This window comes from Triturus cristatus, chromosome 6 (genome assembly GCF_964204655.1).
Source record: "Triturus cristatus chromosome 6, aTriCri1.1, whole genome shotgun sequence".
NCBI classification, from domain to species: Eukaryota; Metazoa; Chordata; class Amphibia; order Caudata; family Salamandridae; genus Triturus; species Triturus cristatus.
Window position 1 is genome coordinate 1,425,680,944 of NC_140589.1, and position 20,773 is coordinate 1,425,701,716.

Here is a 20,773-nt window from a genome sequence, read left to right on the forward strand (position 1 = left end):
TTTCTCATTAGGCGAGGTGTCAGACAGGGTTGCATATTAGCGCCCCTACTTTTCACCCTTTATATTAACTCTGTTGGTCACCATCTAAACAGAACCTTTAATGACTACCCTACTATAAATGGCAAACCCATACCTATTCTGCTCTACGCGGACGATGCTGCAATTATGTCCCAGACCCGAATGGGGCTACAAAGGGCAGTTAACGAATTTACTGACTTTATGTCAAAGAGAGGCCTAAATGTTAACACCTCTAAAACCTTAACCATGTCCTGTGGCCTAGGGATTGGGAAAAAACCATGCTCGATCTTTTTGAATGGCAAAAAACTGGACAGCACTGATAGATTCCCTTATTTGGGTATTATTTTTAACAAGAGGGGCACTTGGCGAGCTGCGGCTCAAGCCAGGGGCTTAGCACTGTCCAAAGCTATAGGTGCACTGACCAACTTCTCTAAAAATCTTGGGGGTCGCCCGACAAGTCCCTTACTCCAGATCTACTGGGCAAAGTGCATTTCAGCCGGCACTTATGGATCCGGGATCTGGGGGATCGAGCCCGCTGACCAAATTCAACGCCTCGAGAACGCTTTTTTACGTTATCTCCTGGCTGTCCCACCTAGCACTTCCACGTATATGGTGCACACTGAATTAGGCCTTACACACATTGCTGATACGATCAATTCCTCCCCCCTCATTTTGGACTAATGAAGAGACACCTTTTAATAGAGATATTATTACAGACTGCCTTATTCTGAATGGGGTCAAGAATATTAAATGGTTGAATTATGTCAAGAAGCTGTCCTCTGACCTAGGGCACCCAGAATTTTTCACTGACCCTTCATCTTTAATTAATATAGAGAGAGTTACGGTAAAACGTCTCGTCCTTAACCATCTGTGCAGCCAACGATGGTCCTTAGAAAAACAAAAGAGCACAATTGTTGAATATCAACAATCGACTATCACGAATGGAATACAGCAATCCTTACTCCTAGAACCTTCGCCTTTCATTCGCATGCTCCTGACCCGTTTCCGCACCGACACTTTCTTTAGATTATTAACTTTTCCAAATCCAAATTGCTGGTCTAGCGACTTGGAGAAATGCCCCTGTGATGGATTATCAACCCAATCTAATATTCATTGCATCCTATTTTGCAGATTTTATCAACTGCCAAGGGCTATTTTTTTAAAACCTCTGCTTATATCACGGGGATTACGCTCATGTAGAATGGCCTACTACAAATTAAAAACTCTGGAAACACCCTTAGCCCTGGCAGCCATTTCATCTTATCTGAATAAGACCCTGAGATTGAGGTTATCAATGCAGCCTTAGCTGACATATGTCTTGATGCTCTGATTGTGTACCTGCATTTTTAAATTGTATTTTTACTTGTTTTTATTCGATTTTTTATATTTCATGCGTATGTACTTTTATGATACTGTTTTTACATATTGAATAAAGTTCATTATCTATCTATCTATCAGTTGATGGTATTTACAATTGCTATACATCATGGTACGAACATTTTAGGAAAGAATGTCAACGATGCAGCGTACCCCCACTATCGTTTGTTTAAAACCATATACTATACAATAAATACATAAAATATAGGCATTAAGTAATTAAAAAATCATTTGTTTCCAATCCAATGGCCTCTTTTTACGCTATTTATACTTCCTCACAGGATCCCTATATGGCTTCAGGATGCTACAAATTTCATCAATACGGATTTAAGATCACAGTTCCCATATTCCACAATTAATCAAAGCGTACATATATGAGCCTCAGGGCGCTATGTGCAAAATCATAAAGTGCAGCGTGCAGGATCAAAAAAGTGAGTGTGCAAATTTTGTTAGGATTAAACCTTTGGCGACCATAGTATCGGCTATCAAAGCTTTAACCCAACATTAGCTCTAATAAGGCTTACATTAAATAAGTATCTGCCTACGCTAAAGACAATTGGTTGCGATGTATCTGTTTTCAGAATTCTTTCTGCCTCTTTGCAGAACCTGGTATTCATATTTTTGCAAATGGGAATAATCCATTTCTTCCTGGGTTTATCTTACAATGGGCAGAAAAATAGTACATGCAAATCATTTTCTTTAGTCTCACTTTGACATAATACACACAATTCATTATTTTCCCTCCCGTGGTTACTACTCCATCTAGATTTATTAGCATTTGTTTGCAGCACACCATATCTAAACTTCATATATAGAGATTTGGCCAATTATGGGCGTACCTCGTCCAGGAAGGGCTCAAAATTTGCAACATCGTTAAAAAGGAGGAACCTAGTTGTTAGTGTCCCTGTAGTGGAGCTATGTAGCACACTATTTTGGGTATAGGCTCAAAAAGTTAGTTTTAGCAGTTTCTTTGAAGGTAATACCAGGTGCGTCGGGTCTTCCCAGAAATGAGGTAGACCCAGCTTCATATGCCAAGAAGAAACATGCTTAAGCCATGGAATGTTCCTGCTCTGATCGTTCTTCAAAATCTCCTTTAGTCCTTCCCTATAATGTTTCAATTCTGTGGTTGTGCAAAGTCTCATCCAGAATAAGAGAGCTCTTAGTAGAGCATAATGATCAGTGCGTTTGGCATTCAGATCCATGATAATCGGAATTAGGGGTGTTCATATCGGGAGGCTTAATATTTTTCTAAAAAAATTGTTTTCCCCCAATTCAAAGTTCTTTTTGCAGTGGGGCCCCCAGATTTCGGCCCCATAGAGAGAGGCTGATTATGCTTTTATGTTTGAATACCTCCAAGGCGGGAGAAACAGCTTTCGAGATACTGCTCCCGTGTTTTTTAATTATCGCCAATAAGTTTTGAAACAAAATTATCTTATTTTTTTCCAGCTGTGGCTTCCAAGACAATTTTGTGTCTAGGGTTATACCCAAGTAATTAAAACTCTGCACATACTCTATTTTTGATTATTTAGTGCAAAATTCTTTTTAAAAGATCTATGTGGGTTTATCGCCATATACTTACTTTTGCTGGGATTTATTTCAAGGCCTTTCATAGTACAATATATATAAAAAGAGTCTATTAAGCATTGTAGTCCTTTGGGGGTTTGTGATATTAGTATAGTGTCATAAGCAAATAATAATGCTGGCACCAAATCTCCCCCCAATTTAGGATCATCATTTAGGCATCCGTGCAAAAACTTTGGGATATAAATTACATATAAAGAAAATAAAGTGGGCGCCAGTACACACCCCTGCCGTACGCCCCTTTTTACAGGGATTTGCTTGGTGAGTTCACCCGTGGGCCCCATCTCACTTTTGCGAAGTTATCCTGGTGCAATCTCATTATTTGAACGAGCAATTCGCTGGGCACCCCTTGACATTTTAACAAATCCCAGAGTAGATTTCGAGGTATTGAGTCGAATGCTGCTTTTAGGTCTACAAAAGCAATGTACAAGTGGCCCTTTCTTAAATTTATATATTTCCATCATAGGCATATAAATCTGAAGACCTGATCGATTGTGCTGGTTTTAATTCTGAATCCTGCCTGGAATTTTGAAAGCACATTATTCTCCTCTGTCCAATCATTTAATCTATTTAAAATATGCCTAGCAAAAATCTTTTGTAAAATATCTATTAAACTAATTGGGCGATAGTTTACGGGGTCGTAGCGGTTGCCCTTTTTAAAAATCGTTACTATTTCTGCCCCTTTCCATGACTCGGGTATTGGCGTACCCGAGACTATTGCATTGCATAAGCAATTTATATATGGCCCCTAGACACTAATATCGTGTTTCAACAAGTCTCCTGGGATTTAATCAGGGCCGGGAACCTTCCCTGATTTAACTGCCTCACATGCCATAATTGTTTCCTTCAAGCTAAAATGTAGGTTGGTAGTCTTTAGATTAAGAGCCAAGTCGTCAGTAATATAGGATTGCTTGATTTCAGCTACTGAAAAAGGCGGGTGAAATGATCAACCCAGGTATTGGCATCGAGGAAAAGATCCTTAATGTCCCTGCCTGTCTTATTCCCTTTTGCTATCAATCTCCAAAAGCCTAACTGGTCCTTGGATTTCGCAGCACTGATTAAGTCTGTACAGATATCATCATCCCAAGTGTTTTTTTGTGTTAGCTAGGATTCTTTTGTACTTAATCCTATTCTCCCTTATGGAAGTTATATTGTTATTTTTTATTGCCAGTATTAGTTCAGCCTTTGCTTCACGATACTCCTTGTTATACCATGGATTGATTCCTTTATTTGCGTCTTTCTTTCCTCCATTGCCCTCCTTTGGTATATTACTCACAATCTGAGTTAATGCATCTACAAGGGCATTGTTCCAATGACTGACTATTCCCTAGGATATGAGGTCATTTAAGGGCTCAGTGATTATTACTTACTAGGGTATCATCCATAAGGGTATTATTAACCTCACTACACAGGGTGGTAGGGAGAAATAGCTGTGCTGATAATATCAATTGTAAGGTTCTATGGTCACTATCAGTTCTGGGCTCTACCATTAAGGTGCCAATTCCGATCCGGTAAAAACCGGGTACGAACCGTCGGACGGAGCCTTTTCTCCGTCCGACTCGTACCCGGTGCGAAATCCATCCGAAAATGCAAGTACGATTCATACGGAAACACCATTTCCGTACGAATCGAACAAAACACCGACCGAACAGAAACAAAACACAATTCCGATCCTGAAAGGCGCCGACGTGACGTCGGTACGCATCCAGCCTACGTTTCACGAACCAGGAAGTACGATTCGAACCGACGTCATCCTGCACGGAAAATATTTACCGGCTGCCAAAAACTGCCTGGAAATCAGGACGACACACGCAAGGAGCAGCTGGACGCGACGAACAGACATGGACCCGAACCTACGTGCCATCCCTGCCCTCCTAGCAGTCCACCTGGCGTACAGGAACCGACGCAGACGCCGCAGAAGGTCAGCACAACAACCAGGGGCAAAGGGGGGGGCAGGGGCAGGACACACAACACCAACACATGGTACCAAATCACACATGGCCTGGACATACCTGACCATCAGGGCCTGGTCACTTCCAGGGGGTGTGGGCGAGGCCAGCAACGCAAGCGTCCGCCACAACGGAAGTGGATGGTCACGCGAACCCGTACGTACCCTACCCAGGCCGCAAGAGCGTGGGTACGGAACGTACCACGCGTCCCCCTACGTCACTCCAACAATGGCGGTACGGCCCGTACCCACGTCAGAAATGCCTTGGTACGGCTCGTACCAGCATTGCTGGGGTCATGTAGGGGTACGCGTGGTACGACCCGTAGCCACGCCCCCAAGGCCTGTGTACGGTGCGGACCCCACGGCACCGCAACAATGGGGGGACGCACCGTACCCACCCACCAAAGGCATGGGTACGGCCCGTACCCAGGCACGCAGAGCGTGGGTAGGGGTATGTACGGACCGTACCCCCACCCGTGGAAGTACGGCCCGTACCCCCACCCGTGTATGTACGCACCCAAGCACCACCCGTGTATGTACGCACCCAAGCACCACCCGTGTATGTACGCACCGAACCCCCAGCCGTGTATGTACGCACCGAACCCCCACCCCACCCTGGTATGTACGCCCCGAACCCCCACCCGTGTATGTACGCACCGAACCCCCAGCCGTGTATGTACGCACCGAACCCCCACCCCACCCTGGTATGTACGCCCCGAACCCCCACCCGTGTATGTACGCCCCGAACCCCCAGCCGTGTATGTACGCCCCGAACCCCCAGCCGTGTATGTACGCCCCGAACCCCCACCCGTGTATGTACGCCCCGAAACCCCACCCGTGTATGTACGCCCCGAACCCCCACCCGTGTATGTACGCACCGAACCCCCAGCCGTGTATGTACGCACCGAACCCCCACCCCACCCTGGTATGTACGCCCCGAACCCCCACCCGTGTATGTACGCACCGACCCCCCAGCCGTGTATGTACGCACCGAACCCCCACCCCACCCTGGTATGTACGCCCCGAACCCCCACCCGTGTATGTACGCCCCGAACCCCCACCCGTGTATGTACGCCCCGAAACCCCACCCGTGTATGTACGCCCCGAAACCCCACCCGTGTATGTACGCCCCGAACCCCCACCCGTGTATGTACGCACCGAACCCCCAGCCGTGTATGTACGCACCGAACCCCCAGCCGTGTATGTATGCACCGAACCCCCACCCCACCCTGGTATGTACGCCCCGAACCCCCACCCGTGTATGTACGCACCGACCCCCCAGCCGTGTATGTACGCACCGAACCCCCACCCCACCCTGGTATGTACGCCCCGAACCCCCACCCGTGTATGTACGCCCCGAAACCCCACCCTGGTATGTACGCACCGAACCCCCAGCCGTGTATGTACGCCCCGAACCCCCAGCCGTGTATGTACGCCCCGAACCCCCAGCCGTGTATGTACGCACCGAACCCCCAGCCGTGTATGTACGCACCGAACCCCCACCCCACCCTGATATGTACGCCCCGAACCCCCACCCGTGTATGTACGCACCGACCCCCCAGCCGTGTATGTACGCACCGAACCCCCACCCCACCCTGGTATGTACGCCCCGAACCCCCACCCGTGTATGTACGCCCCGAACCCCCACCCGTGTATGTACGCCCCGAAACCCCACCCTGGTATGTACGCACCGAACCCCCAGCCGTGTATGTACGCCCCGAACCCCCAGCCGTGTATGTACGCCCCGAACCCCCAGCCGTGTATGTACGCACCGAACCCCCACCCCACCCTGGTATGTACACCCCGAACCCCCACCCGTGTATGTACGCACCGAACCCCCAGCCGTGTATGTACGCACCGAACCCCCACCCCACCCTGGTATGTACGCCCCGAACCCCCACCCGTGTATGTACGCACCGACCCCCCAGCCGTGTATGTACGCACCGAACCCCCACCCCACCCTGGTATGTACGCCCCGAACCCCCACCCGTGTATGTACGCCCCGAACCCCCACCCGTGTATGTACGCACCGAACCTGCAATAATAATGGTGTGTGCCAAACACCCCCAGCAGTGCCCAGACACAGGAGGGGTGGGTGCAGAGTCCTCCCAGCAGTGCCCAGACACAGGAGGGGTGGGTGCAGAGTCCTCCCAGCAGTGCCCAGACACAGGAGGGGTGGGTGCAGAGTCCTCCCAGCAGTGCCCAGACACAGGAGGGGTGGGTGCAGAGTCCTCACAGCAGTGCCCAGACACAGGAGGGGTGGGTGCAGAGTCCTCCCAGCAGTGCCCAGACACAGGAGGGGTGGGTGCAGAGTCCTCCCAGCACTGCCCAGACATAGTACAAGATACCCCATCAACAAGTTCAGTGACCAACAAGGGTGATACCCCAGATGGAGGCGGAGCCATCGCTGAGCCAGCATGGCTATATTGAACGGCAACCCTCACACATCCAGGAAATGTAGACACAGCACAGCACAGCATTTGGGAGACACCCTGCAGGGAAAATGGCCTGCTCCACAGAGGATGGAACACACCTTGGGACAATGTCACCATACAGTGAGAGCAAACATGACCAAATACCATTGGCAGAGACCTTTGTGATGGCACGCAGATGGCAGGGTACACCCCATGAGCAGCACACTCCAACATTTCACAGACCCCTAACACATTATCACCACCCCAACTCAGGGAGCACCAGCACCAACAGCAAGTCCATGAAAGCATCAGTGTGCAAAACCAAAAGAAAATGCTTTATTCAGCAGGAAAATATCTCTGAGAAAATGTCCACTATGTACAAGGGCCATGGGCCAGCCCAGCAGCAAAGTCCGGGGGGGGTACACATCGGGACGTGTGGCCCCTAGCTTGCCTGCACAGTTCACAAGTCCATTTCATCCACAGAAGAGGGGGCATCAGGGGGGAGGGTGGAAACAGGCACCGCAGGGACAGGAGGGGAAAGGGTAGGTGTTGTGGGTGCAGGGAGGGATGATTCTGCCACAGGGGGGGTGCCAGCGCCAAAGGTGGAGGACAGAATGGCGCTGCACACGTCGGCAAGTTCCCCCAGCGACTCCCCCGCACCCAATCCAACCACAGGCCCCAAGGAGGGGGGGGGCAAAGGGATAAGTCGCAGCGCCACTGGGGGAGGGTGTGGACAGGGTGGGGGACTCAACTCCCCTGGCCGGGTCCCGCCTCCACCGCTTGCGGGGTGGTGTCATCCTGGGGCTGGGGGGCACACTCGCAGTGGATGATGCTGTCACCGACTGTTGGCCAGGAGAGCTAAGGGGAGTGGATTTGGAGGGAGTGGGTTGTGTGGAATGCGGACTCCCACTGTGGCTGCGTGTTCTACGTTTCCCCCCCGACCCAGTGGGTGTGCCTTCCTCACCCTGTGTGTGCGTGACAGGAGGTGTGCGCTTCGACTTCCCTGGTGGTGTGGTGCCTGTGTCTGTTGGGGTGCGTGCACGCTGACGTCTGGATGTGCGTGTGACAGGCACGGGAGTGGGAATTGTGGATGGGGCAGGGGTAGGGGGGGGTACGCAGCGCTGTAGGAGATCCAGTGCTGCAGTCAGTGTGGAGTCTATGGACCTCAGCAACTGCCGTTGGTCAGACTGCGCAGCCGACATGCCCTCCATGTATGCCTCCATCTGGGTCAGCACCTGGGTGTGGGCATGGAGGACATTTAGCATCGCAGTCTGACCAACCTGCAACTGCCTCAGGATGTCCACAGACTCCGCACTCACCGCAGCAGTGGTGACAAGGGCAGGGGGTGCGGTGCCTGGCAGGAAGGAGACATGTGGGGACCGAGCACGGAGGGAAGGGCCACGAGCATGTGGGAGGCCGGTGATGGAACCTGAGGTGGCGGGGGGATGTGGAGGGCTGCCATCAGCTGGGGGGGCAGACTCCGCCACCTCTGGGAGCTCAGCCTCGGACCCGTCTGCGTCATAGTCTGTGTTGGCAGTCGACAGGTCCTCTGCCTCACTCCCTTCGGCCTCCGTGCCACTCCATGTGCCAGACAGGACAGCACTGCTGGCACTGGTGCTCAATCCCTCCTCCCGGTCCGTGCTAGTGTCTCCTTCCGTGTCCCCCGGCGATGCTGTGGGCAAGGTGAAGAGACAGGAGATAATCAGACACCTGTACACATATGTCACATGAGTCAAATATACATAGGTCACATTGCATACCCTGAAAAGCAACAGGAGTAACACCTACTAAACAATGTACACATGTAGGCCATGGAACACACAGTTTTTCGACCCACCATGCCACTGAGACACAATGGAGAGCATGACACAACAGCAAATCACTGCACCTGAAATTTTACAGAGGAGCGAGCCTCTGGGGACAAATGTGCACAGCACCTGCACCACACTGCGTCTTCAAAAAGGGATGAGCATGAATGATATACATTTACTCTTGCCGCATGCTGCAAAGGCAATACATGAAACCAGGCCAAACATGACTGGGTCACTGCACCTTGAGCGTATGTCCAGTCAAACATCACACACAGGCTAAACCCAGCAAGGAGGATGAAGCTCCTGACATGTAGGCCTTGTACGCACAAACCACCCACACCTGAGACAATCTCATTGAGACGGAGAAAGTATGTACACCTCTTACTCTGGGATGAAAACACATGGCCTCCACTAATTAATGACTGTACACACACAGCCCCTGGTGGGCATGTCCACACATCATTGACAGGCAAACATCATCAGATTGTCTCAACAACACACACAGGTAATGCCCACTGTGAGTATGCACAAGCAAAATGGGTCCCCCTGTACAGTGGACACATGTAGCAACCTGTAGGTCCTAACAGTTGAGCCCAGGGTACAATGCCACCCTACCCAACCCATGGCGAAGACACAGTGAATGGCCATATTGTTGGATGACGCACATGATACCTAGGAAGAGGTGCCCCAGAGCACAGTAGTGCCCAGACTCCTCCATGGTCCAGGATGGACATGACTTCAAATTAAGCAACCGTCCCTGCACTTAGCAGGCCTCCCACTCAGGCACATCATGTCAGAGGGCACACAATTGGACATGCATGCTGGAAGGCTGTACAGTTTGGAGACACACCCCTATGTCGTGATTCACAATCAGTGCCAAGTGACATGGACACCACAATGACTGAAATTGGCCATGGCACACGCAAGGTCCCCATACCTGTGGCACATCACCCCCACACATGATGCTGATGGCATAGGGCACCTGCATGAACTGCCTGCCTAAATAACCTTGTGCAAGAGTGGCTACAGACAGACCAGGGAACACATGGCAAGGAGGGGAAGGGAGGGAGTGAGAACAGCACCGGGCTAAATTGTTGAGAAGTTGACGCACTGCACAATCAAACCCTGGCAGTGTATCCATGCAACTGCACACTTACATTGGCTGGGGACACACAACTGACACACATGTACCTACCCCCTTCCTGCTGCTGCTTCTCCTGTAGGCGCCTGTCCATATCGGGGAAGACCACCGCCAGCACACGCTTCTGGATGTGGGTCAGACGACGGCGCCCACGGTTCTTACGGCTCACAGGTGAGTCCCCCAGCAGGACCCGTGCAATCCTCCTCGTCCAGCACCGGATGTCCTGCCAGCGTTTCCTCACCTGAGACAGGCTCCGCCTCCGACCCTCTGTACCCCTCACGGCACTGACGGCTTCACTCCAGATCTCCCCCTTGGCAATGGCGCCTACCTGTGAGGATGCAAAAGTGAGAATACATTAATCCACATGAGCAGAGACACAGAGACACACATATAGAACAATCCTCTTTATGAACAGGCCATGGTATGCATGCAACTAATTGCACCTTTGTCATAGGGACATTATCCACTGTGGAAGGCCAAATGCACTACGTGCCATTGAAAGTACACGGGTGGCATGAGGGGTACCACACACTCACTGACCAGGGATCACACTGTGCCTCACAGGCTACAACAGGATTATGTACAGCACCTCACAGCAGTCACCTGCCCCAGCACACTGATGCTACCTCAGCAGAGTACACAGACACACACAGGTACAGGACAATCACATGGCATTGCCAACTGGGGGTACACACCTCACTCTGCCCATGTGCCAGTAGACGGGGGTATCACAGGTGTGGGGCTGGCTCAGCACGGCATGCACACAGCACTGCTCCCTGCTCACATTTGATGGCCAGGCTACATCCATCCCTCATGCTGCTTGTGTGCAACACTCCCCATATGCACTCACCCACATGACAGGGGACTTACACACACACCAATGTGCAGGGGACGAACACCGCCTTTGGACACTCACAGCACAGGTACACTGAACAAACACACATCCATGGGTACTGACACCTGTCACACTGGGGGGAACACAGGATCACATCAGGACTGTGGAAACAACATCCCCGGGAGGAGTATGCATGCAGAATGTGGCATGCACCGTGCATTCATTGTCACAGTAGGCACTATGCAAGTGAGGAGTGCACACAGGAAACACAGTGTTAGAAAAGGTAGACGGACCGGGAGGGTCGGCCGGGGTCAGGAGGAGAGGTCTCCGGGGAGAGCCGTCTCCAGTGATCGTACAGACAAGTAACTTCCCCCCCACAGACAGATATCACACACGGATAAGGTTCAGTGTTCTTTATAAGCACTTATTTAAGGTACGGTTGAATGGTACAAGGAGGTCTGGACTCAGGGGTCCCCTCGATTATAGTCTCGCAAGGTAGGGAAGGGGGTAGCGGGACAGTCTATTTACCAATCAGGTAGTTCGGATGAGATGATGATGAGCTCACAATCCTCGAGCTTGGTGGTACGGGCCGCGGCAGCGCCAGCAGGTCCCGGTGTGGATGGTCGATACAACGGGCCGCGGCAGCGCCAGCAGGTCCCCGGAAGATATACGGTCCGCGGCAGCGCCAGCAGGTCCCGGTGAGGATGGTCGTTACAACGGGCCGCGGCAGCGCCAGCAGGTCCCAGGAAGATGACTGTTGCAGAGGGCCGCGGCAGCGCCAGCAGGTCCCGGTGAGGATGGTCGTTACAACGGGCCGCGGCAGCGCCAGCAGGTCCCAGGAAGATGAAGGTTGCAGAAGGCCGCGGCAGCGCCAGCAGGCAGGACGATGGTTCACAAGAGCGGGCTACGGCAGCGCCAGTAGACCGTCAAGGTTGAGTTCACTCGGTGTCTCTCGACTCCAGGATACAACTGCCTTCCTGCTCCGGAGCTGCCTCAGTTATAGGGCTGGTGCCCTTTGATGTCCGGACCCTCGCACTTGGAGGTCGGAGGGTCCGGGATGAAGGTGTCCAGACACCCAGCAGGGGGTGGAGCCAGTGCCTGGGGGAGCTGGGGGCGATCGGCACCTGGCGGGGGAGAGCCCTTGACACTTCGTTCTCCCATTGACCTGCCAAGTGGTCCGCTCACCTCCTGGGTGGATGGTGGTGCCGGGATGTCGGGGCCGGCCAGGCCCGGGGTTAGGGTCGAGGGGAGGCCAGGCGGCCGCGTGGTGCAGGGCCCAAGATTGCGGCTTGACCCTGCCGGGGAAGCCGGTGGGGCTGGACCCCGTGATGAGTAAGGGTCCGAGGGCAAAGGGTCCGTCGGGAGACGGAGTACAGGTGCTTGTCGCGGGGTTATGCCAGGTGGGCCGGAGTCCGGGCCCTGTCGAGCGGGGAGGGAGCAAGCCGTCTGTGAGGCCTGTCCAACATGCGTCCCCCCCAGCTGAAGGCGGGGAGAGTCACCCATCTCCTTGGGGACTCTCTTCGTCGAGGCGGAAAAAGCGGGACAGGCCATCCGCGTTGGCGTGGTCTTGGCCTGGTCGGTGCTCCACGGTGAAGTCCATTCCCTGCAGGGAAATGGACCAGCGCAAGAGTTTTGGGTTCTCCCCCCGCATCTGCATCAGCCATTGCAGGGGTCGATGGTCGGTTTGTACCCGGAAGTGGGTACCGAAGAGATAGGGTCGGAGCTTTTTGAGGGCCCACACTACTGCAAATGCCTCCCTCTCGATGGTGCTCCAACGCTGTTCTCGGGCCAGGAGACGTCGACTGATGAAGGCCACCGGCTGGTCATGACCTTCGGGGTTCAACTGAGAGAGGACGGCTCCGATGCCGTGGGCGGAGGCGTCGGTCTGCACCACAAATTCCCGACTGTAATCGGGGGCCTGGAGCACCGGGGCGGTGCACAGGGCGGCCTTCAGCTCCTCGAAGGCCGCTTGACAATCAGGAGTCCAGTTGACCCGCTTCGGTTGATTCTTGGATGTGAGACCCGTGAGGGGCCCCACGATGCTGCCGTAGTCCTTCACGAACCGCCGGTAGTAGCCGGTGAGCCCCAAGAAGGCTCGGACCTCGGTCTGGGTGACGGGGGGCTGCCAGGACTGGATGGCAGCAATCTTAAGTTGCAGTGGGGCCACCAGCCCGCTCCCCACTTGGTGCCCAAGGTAGGTCACAGACCCTTGGCCAATCTGGCACTTGCCGGCCTTAATGGTGAGGCCGGCCCGCTGGAGGGCTTGTAGGACCTCTTGGAGGTGACGGAGGTGGTCGGACCAGTGGCGGCTGTATACAGCGATATCGTCCAGGTAGGCAGCGCTGAATTCTTCAAGCCCCGCCAAGACCTGGTTCACAAGGCGTTGGAATGTGGCGGGGGCATTCTTCATGCCAAAGGGCATGACCTTAAATTGATAGTGGCCATCGGGGGTAGAGAAGGCTGACCGTTCCTGAGCCCTGGGTGTGAGGCCGATCTGCCAGTAGCCCGCCGTTAGGTCGAAGATACTAAGGTAGCGGGCGGCCCCCAGCCGGTCGATCAGCTCGTCTGCCCGGGGGATGGGATGAGCGTCGGTCCGGGTGACATCGTTCAAGCCCCGGTAGTCGACGCAGAATCTCAGTTCAGGTGCGGTGCCGGGGGCAGCGGCTTTGGGAACCAGTACAACCGGACTGGCCCAGGGACTGTCCGAGGGCTCGATGACCCCGATCGTGAGCATCTTGGCCACTTCCTCCTGTATGCAGGCCCGTACCCGATCTGGTACGCGGTAGGCCCGGTGCCGGACAGGGGGACTGTCCCCGGTGTCTACGTCGTGCAAACACCAGGGGGTGACCCCGGGGGTGAGGGAGAACAGGGCAGCGAACTGCAGCAGGAGGTCCCGGCAGTCCTGGCGTTGCTCCGAAGTGAGGGCGTCAGAGAGCCGGACCCCGTCCACGGAGCCGTCCTTCTCCTGAGTCTTCAGGAGATCCGGGAGGGGCTCGGAGTCTTCTTCTGTGCCACTGTCTGTAGCCATCAAGAGGCTCAGTTCGGAGCGCACAAAGTGTGGTTTGAGCCGGTTGGTGTGGAGGACCCGAAGGGGGTTCCGGGAGGACCCCATGTCGATGAGGTAAGTGACGGGGCTTTTGCGCTCGACCACTTTGAAGGGCCCCGTCCACTTATCTTGCAGGGCACATGGTTCGGTGGGGGACATCACCCATACTTGCTGCCCAGGCTCGAATTCAACGGAGGAGGCATTGTGATCATACCACCTCTTCATGTCCTCCTGGCTGGCCTCGAGGTTCGCCTTGGCCATCTCCCTGAAGCGCCGGGTCTGGTTTCGTAAGGCCAGGATGTATTTGAAGACGTCTGGAGGGGTCGTTAGGGGGGCCATCTCCCAACCTTCCTTGACTAGGCTGAGGGGCCCTCGCACAGGGTGCCCGTATAGGAGTTCGAAGGGGCTAAAACCGAGGGACTTCTGGGGAACTTCCCGGTAGGCGAAGAGGAGGCACGGGAGCAGTACATCCCACTGGCGACGGAGAGGCTCTTCCAATCCCCCAATCATCCCTTTGAGAGTGCGGTTAAAACGCTCCACTAGTCCGTTCCCTTGGGGGTGATAGGGGGTCGTGAATCTGTAGGAGACCCCGCATTGTTGCCAGAGGGACTTCATGTATTTGGATATGAAATTCGTACCCCGGTCGCTGACGACTTCTCGGGGGAAGCCTACCCGGGAGAAGATCCCCATCAGGGCCCGGCCAACCACCGGAGCGGTCACTGTCCGTAGGGGCACCGCCTCGGGGTAGCGGGTGGCATGGTCCACTAGTACCAAGATGAACCTGTGTCCTTGGGCTGTGCGGGGGTCCAGAGGTCCCACAATGTCTATCCCCACCCTCTCGAACGGGGTGGTGACCACAGGGAAGGGTTGTAGAGGGGCCTTCAGCTTCCGGCCACTCTTCCCGCTGGCTTGGCATGTGGGGCAAGATCGGCAGTGGTTCAGGACGTCATTCCTCATTTTCGGCCAAAAAAAGTGGGTCACCAGGCGACTGTACGTTTTGTCCTGGCCCAGGTGTCCAGCCAGGGGGACATCGTGGGCCAGGTTGAGCAGAAAGTCTCGGAAGCGGAGCGGTACCACCAGAACTCGACCGGCCCCCAGCTCGGCGATTCTTTGCTCGCTGTAGAGCAGGTCGTTATCCCAGTAGACCCAGTGGGTTCCGGTGGTGTCCCCGGCGTTTTGGGTGCTGGCTTGTTGGCGGAGTCCCTCGAGGGAGGGACAGGTCTTTTGTTCCTGGCGGAACTGTTCTTGGGTGGGCCCCCCTTCTTGCCGCCACTGAGCCAGATCCGGAAGGTCCTGGTGTGGCGCGTCTTCTTCGGTAGTCGGGTCCGGTAGGTCGGACTCGCCGTTGTCCTCTACAGGGGCAACCGGGGGCGGAGGTGCTGGCCATTCGGTTTCTTCTGATCGGGGGGCGGCACGGGCGGCCATGGATCGGGTGGTTATGCAGGCCCAGTCCGGGAGGCCCAGCATCCCCAAGTGCTCTCTTCTCTCGACGGTGGCCCACGGGGAACTCTCGAGGTCATTCCCCAGGAGGCAGTCCACGGGGGCATCGTCCCGGACCGTCACCTTCAGTAGGCCGGAGACCCCTCCCCATTCAAACGGGACGCAGGCCATCTTACACATGCTCTCAGAGTTGTCTGCCGAGCGGACGGGGCAGAGAATGTTCGGTAGGATCTGCTCGGGCTTCACCAGGTGACAGCGGACGGCCGTCACGCTGGCGCCGGTGTCACGCAAGGCCTCGGCTCTCTGTCCATTAATGGTCACCCACTGACCATATTTTCTGGTGTTGGCGGGTAGGGGGGCCCGCGGAACCATGTCTCTTCCCCCTAAGCATGCCAGGACCATGGCGGCCGGTTCCCACCCTTGCTGGGCCGGCTCATACTCTTCGGGTCCCTCCGATGATTGCTCTTCCCCTAGGGCAGCGGCAGCTACCTGGCGGGGCTTGGGTGTTTGGTTTAGCGGGCAGTTCGGATCATTGGCGTAGTGGCCTAGTCGCTGGCACCGGTGGCACGTGACGTTGGCTCGGTACCCAGGCCGCAACGGGGGGTTGCCCCGGCCGGCCGGAGCCGGGGTGCTGGCCACGGGTGTTGCGGGCAAGGCGTCTCTCCCTCGCCCCTGGCCCCCTCCTCCTCCCCGAGGACGGTGCTGGCCTTGGTTGTTTCTGTTCTGTTCGTGTGGCCCCCTCCGGCCCACTCGGGTGCTTTCCCATCGGTCAGCTTCGGCGGCGAGCTGCCGGGGGTCAGTCAGCTTACTGTCGAGTAGGTGCTGCCTGAGCTCGACGAAACAGTTGTTTGACAGGTGCTCCCATACCATAAGGTTGAAGAGTTGTTCGTAGGTGGTGACCTGACTTCCCTTGATCCAACCCTCGAAGGCCCGGCTGAAATAGTTCACGTACTCTACCCAAGTTGTACCTGGGATCCGGGTGCAATCTCTGAACCTCTGGCGGTACATCTCGGGCGTGAGGCCGTAGCGGGTGAGGAGGGCAGCCTTCATGTGGTCGTAGGACGACATTTGGTGATCGGGGAGCTGCAGCAGGGCATCGCGACCCTCGTTGATAAATCTCCCCCAAAGTCCGGCTCCCCAATCACTCCGGTCGATCCGGTGGGAGGTCATTGCGATCTCATAGGCTTTAAACCACTGTTGTATGTCGTCTTCTCGGACATACTCGCGGACCACATCCTTGGGGATGTGAACTTTTTTCTCAATTGGCCCCGGGGTGTGTGGTCGCTCAGGCACCCCCAGTTCCTTATTCTGTTTGCGCAGTTCTATTTCCGCCAGTCGGCGCTCGTGCTCGAGCGTTATTTTTTTCTCTTCCAGCTCTCTCTGTCTCTGCTTTTCCTCTCGTTCCTCTCGAAGCCGCATATGCTCGAGGTTGAGTTTCTGTTCAGCTAACTTGAGTTCCCCATCCATCTTGAGTCGTGCCATCTCTAATTCGTGTAATCTGACTCTGTCTCTTTCTCGTATCTCCTCCTGCGAGAGGCCCGTTCCCCGCTCCTCGGGAGCCGTGGCGTTCCCCTCTGGTGTGATGCTGTTTTGGTCTGGTGCGACGCTGCTTTGGTCGGAGGGTCCTGCGACCCCAGTTTCTGTCCATGACTCAAGAGCGCGCTTTAGATCATCCTTGGTACTCAGGCCGGTGGTAGCAATGCCAAGTTCTATGCAAAATTGTCTCAGTTCGCGGTGGTTGTATTCTTCTAATTTCTCCATTTGGAACTTCTCGGTGGAGCTGCTATCTTTGGTCGACATCGTGCTTTGTCGTGGGGTGAGCTACTCTCTGTACGATTACGCGTTGATTCGGATCGCGCCGCTGGCCACCAATGTTAGAAAAGGTAGACGGACCGGGAGGGTCGGCCGGGGTCAGGAGGAGAGGTCTCCGGGGAGAGCCGTCTCCAGTGATCGTACAGACAAGTAACTTCCCCCCCACAGACAGATATCACACACGGATAAGGTTCAGTGTTCTTTATAAGCACTTATTTAAGGTACGGTTGAATGGTACAAGGAGGTCTGGACTCAGGGGTCCCCTCGATTATAGTCTCGCAAGGTAGGGAAGGGGGTAGCGGGACAGTCTATTTACCAATCAGGTAGTTCGGATGAGATGATGATGAGCTCACAATCCTCGAGCTTGGTGGTACGGGCCGCGGCAGCGCCAGCAGGTCCCGGTGTGGATGGTCGATACAACGGGCCGCGGCAGCGCCAGCAGGTCCCCGGAAGATATACGGTCCGCGGCAGCGCCAGCAGGTCCCGGTGAGGATGGTCGTTACAACGGGCCGCGGCAGCGCCAGCAGGTCCCAGGAAGATGACTGTTGCAGAGGGCCGCGGCAGCGCCAGCAGGTCCCGGTGAGGATGGTCGTTACAACGGGCCGCGGCAGCGCCAGCAGGTCCCAGGAAGATGAAGGTTGCAGAAGGCCGCGGCAGCGCCAGCAGGCAGGACGATGGTTCACAAGAGCGGGCTACGGCAGCGCCAGTAGACCGTCAAGGTTGAGTTCACTCGGTGTCTCTCGACTCCAGGATACAACTGCCTTCCTGCTCCGGAGCTGCCTCAGTTATAGGGCTGGTGCCCTTTGATGTCCGGACCCTCGCACTTGGAGGTCGGAGGGTCCGGGATGAAGGTGTCCAGACACCCAGCAGGGGGTGGAGCCAGTGCCTGGGGGAGCTGGGGGCGATCGGCACCTGGCGGGGGAGAGCCCTTGACACTTCGTTCTCCCATTGACCTGCCAAGTGGTCCGCTCACCTCCTGGGTGGATGGTGGTGCCGGGATGTCGGGGCCGGCCAGGCCCGGGGTTAGGGTCGAGGGGAGGCCAGGCGGCCGCGTGGTGCAGGGCCCAAGATGGCGGCTTGACCCGGCCGGGGAAGCCGGTGGGGCTGGACCCCGTGATGAGTAAGGGTCCGAGGGCAAAGGGTCCGTCGGGAGACGGAGTACAGGTGCTTGTCGCGGGGTTATGCCAGGTGGGCCGGAGTCCGGGCCCTGTCGAGCGGGGAGGGAGCAAGCCGTCTGTGAGGCCTGTCCAACACACAGCATGCTCTGCATGGGTGACATGAGGCCTTCCACACCCTGGGACCCACTCCAAACTACAGTGCATGTCTGTCACACATGGATACAATGGCAGAAGTCACTGGCACACAAAAGGGGCACAGTCTAAGCTAGTGGAGTCTGCACTCACCTGAACCCCTGGTCGACCATACAGGCTCTGGAACTGTGGGAGGATCACATCTATCAGGGCAAGGTTCTCCTCCTGGGTGAATGGCTGTGACCTCTCCACAGTCCTGGACATGGTGCCAGAGGAATCACTATCAGCAGCAGTGGTCATGGATGAATGGATGTGCAGGCAAGTGCTCTCTCATGGGACCTGGCTGCCTTATATATGCCTGGCTGGCCTGTTCATGTACAGGAGTACAGATTGATTGGTCAGTCACATTTGCATCCTACGTTTCATCCAACCCCTTCAAACCTACCCCAGTGTGTGCCTTTGCATGGTTTCAGTTTTGATGATGATGTCAAGTCATCATCCACATTGCAACAATGTAGATTCTTTCAAACTGACTTCTGCTGGGCACCTGGTGCTCAAATTCAAAAATCTAACTCAGTCTCCATGGCAACCATCATGCATTTAGGCCCTTATACTTGTCCCTCATGTGTCCCCTATGTGTTTTCATACATATACACACAGGTACGGTGCGTTCCACGCCCTAGGGCACCCCCCAAGCAGTGATACGGACCGTACACGCGCTTGTACGGTCCGGATCACAATATGGGCGCTGGCGTATGCGTACGCCACAGTAGTACGGACCGTACAAGCGCGTGTACGGTCCGTACTACTGTGGCGTACGCATACGCCAGCGCCCATATTGTGATCCGGACCGTACAAGCGCTTGTACGGTCCGTACTACTGTGGCGTACGCATACGCCAGCGCCCATATTGTGATCCGGACCGTACAAGCGCGTGTACGGTCCGTACTACTGTGGCGTACGCATACGCCAGCGCCCATATTGTGATCCGGACCGTACAAGCGCGTGTACGGTCCGTACTACTGTGGCGTACGCATACGCCAGCGCCCATATTGTGATCCGGACCGTACAAGCGCTTGTACGGTCCGGATCACAATATGGGCGCTGGCGTATGCGTACGCCACAGTAGTACGGACCGTACAAGCGCGTGTACGGTCCGTACTACTGTGGCGTACGCATACGCCAGCGGCAATATTGGCCCAGGGACCCTATACACGCACTCCGAGCGTATGTACGGTGCGTTTCACAACTGTCAGTGGTGACAGGCGGCACACAGACAGGAATGGAGCGGTCAGATATTGCTAAGGGTGGACACCAATGCATTGTCTGTGCAATACCACATGTGTGTGACACAGGTGTGTCAGGATGTGATGTGGCACTTTACCCCTGAGGTGTGGGCAAAGCACATGTACGATGAGCTGTGTACACATGTCGTGTGTGATGGTGCGCATTGTACCACACATCCCCTGCACTCCTTTGACATGTGTGCATGTCGTACACACTAGTGGAGCCATGAGTCACTTGCATGTCCCAGTCACGGACACCCGCACCTGTCCCCTGATGCCAGGTACACGGAATATTACACATGACATGTGTATGGCTGCGTTGCACGCTGCAACCATGTCATGTGTGTGGCATGTGTTTCCATGATTTTGCTGTAGGTGTGTGGTCCAATGCATCAGCAGTTGCTGCTGCCAACATGTGTCTGTGTGCAGATGGCCATGGCACACTGTTCCGCACACCAGCCCACATATGTGATTTGCCATGAGGTGTGTATGTATGCAACTACACGGAGTATCAACACAAGTACATATCCACATGCTCTCTATGTATGTTCTGTCTCGACATGTACTCCTCCAAGGCAATGTGTGTGGCCTGTCCTATTCCTATGACATGTGACCAGTGCATATCGCATCCAACAACCTGTCTGTACCATACGCATACTACTTCTGCACATGTGTGGATGTCTGTGAATCCTGTGATGCGTGTGCATGTTCACTTACACTGGCCCACAGCTAGTCTCATGCCATGTCATCGTGATCTTGCCCCCCTCCGTTAGTGGCTGTCCCTTGGTAGGAGTGTCTCCTGACTGGCGTACGTG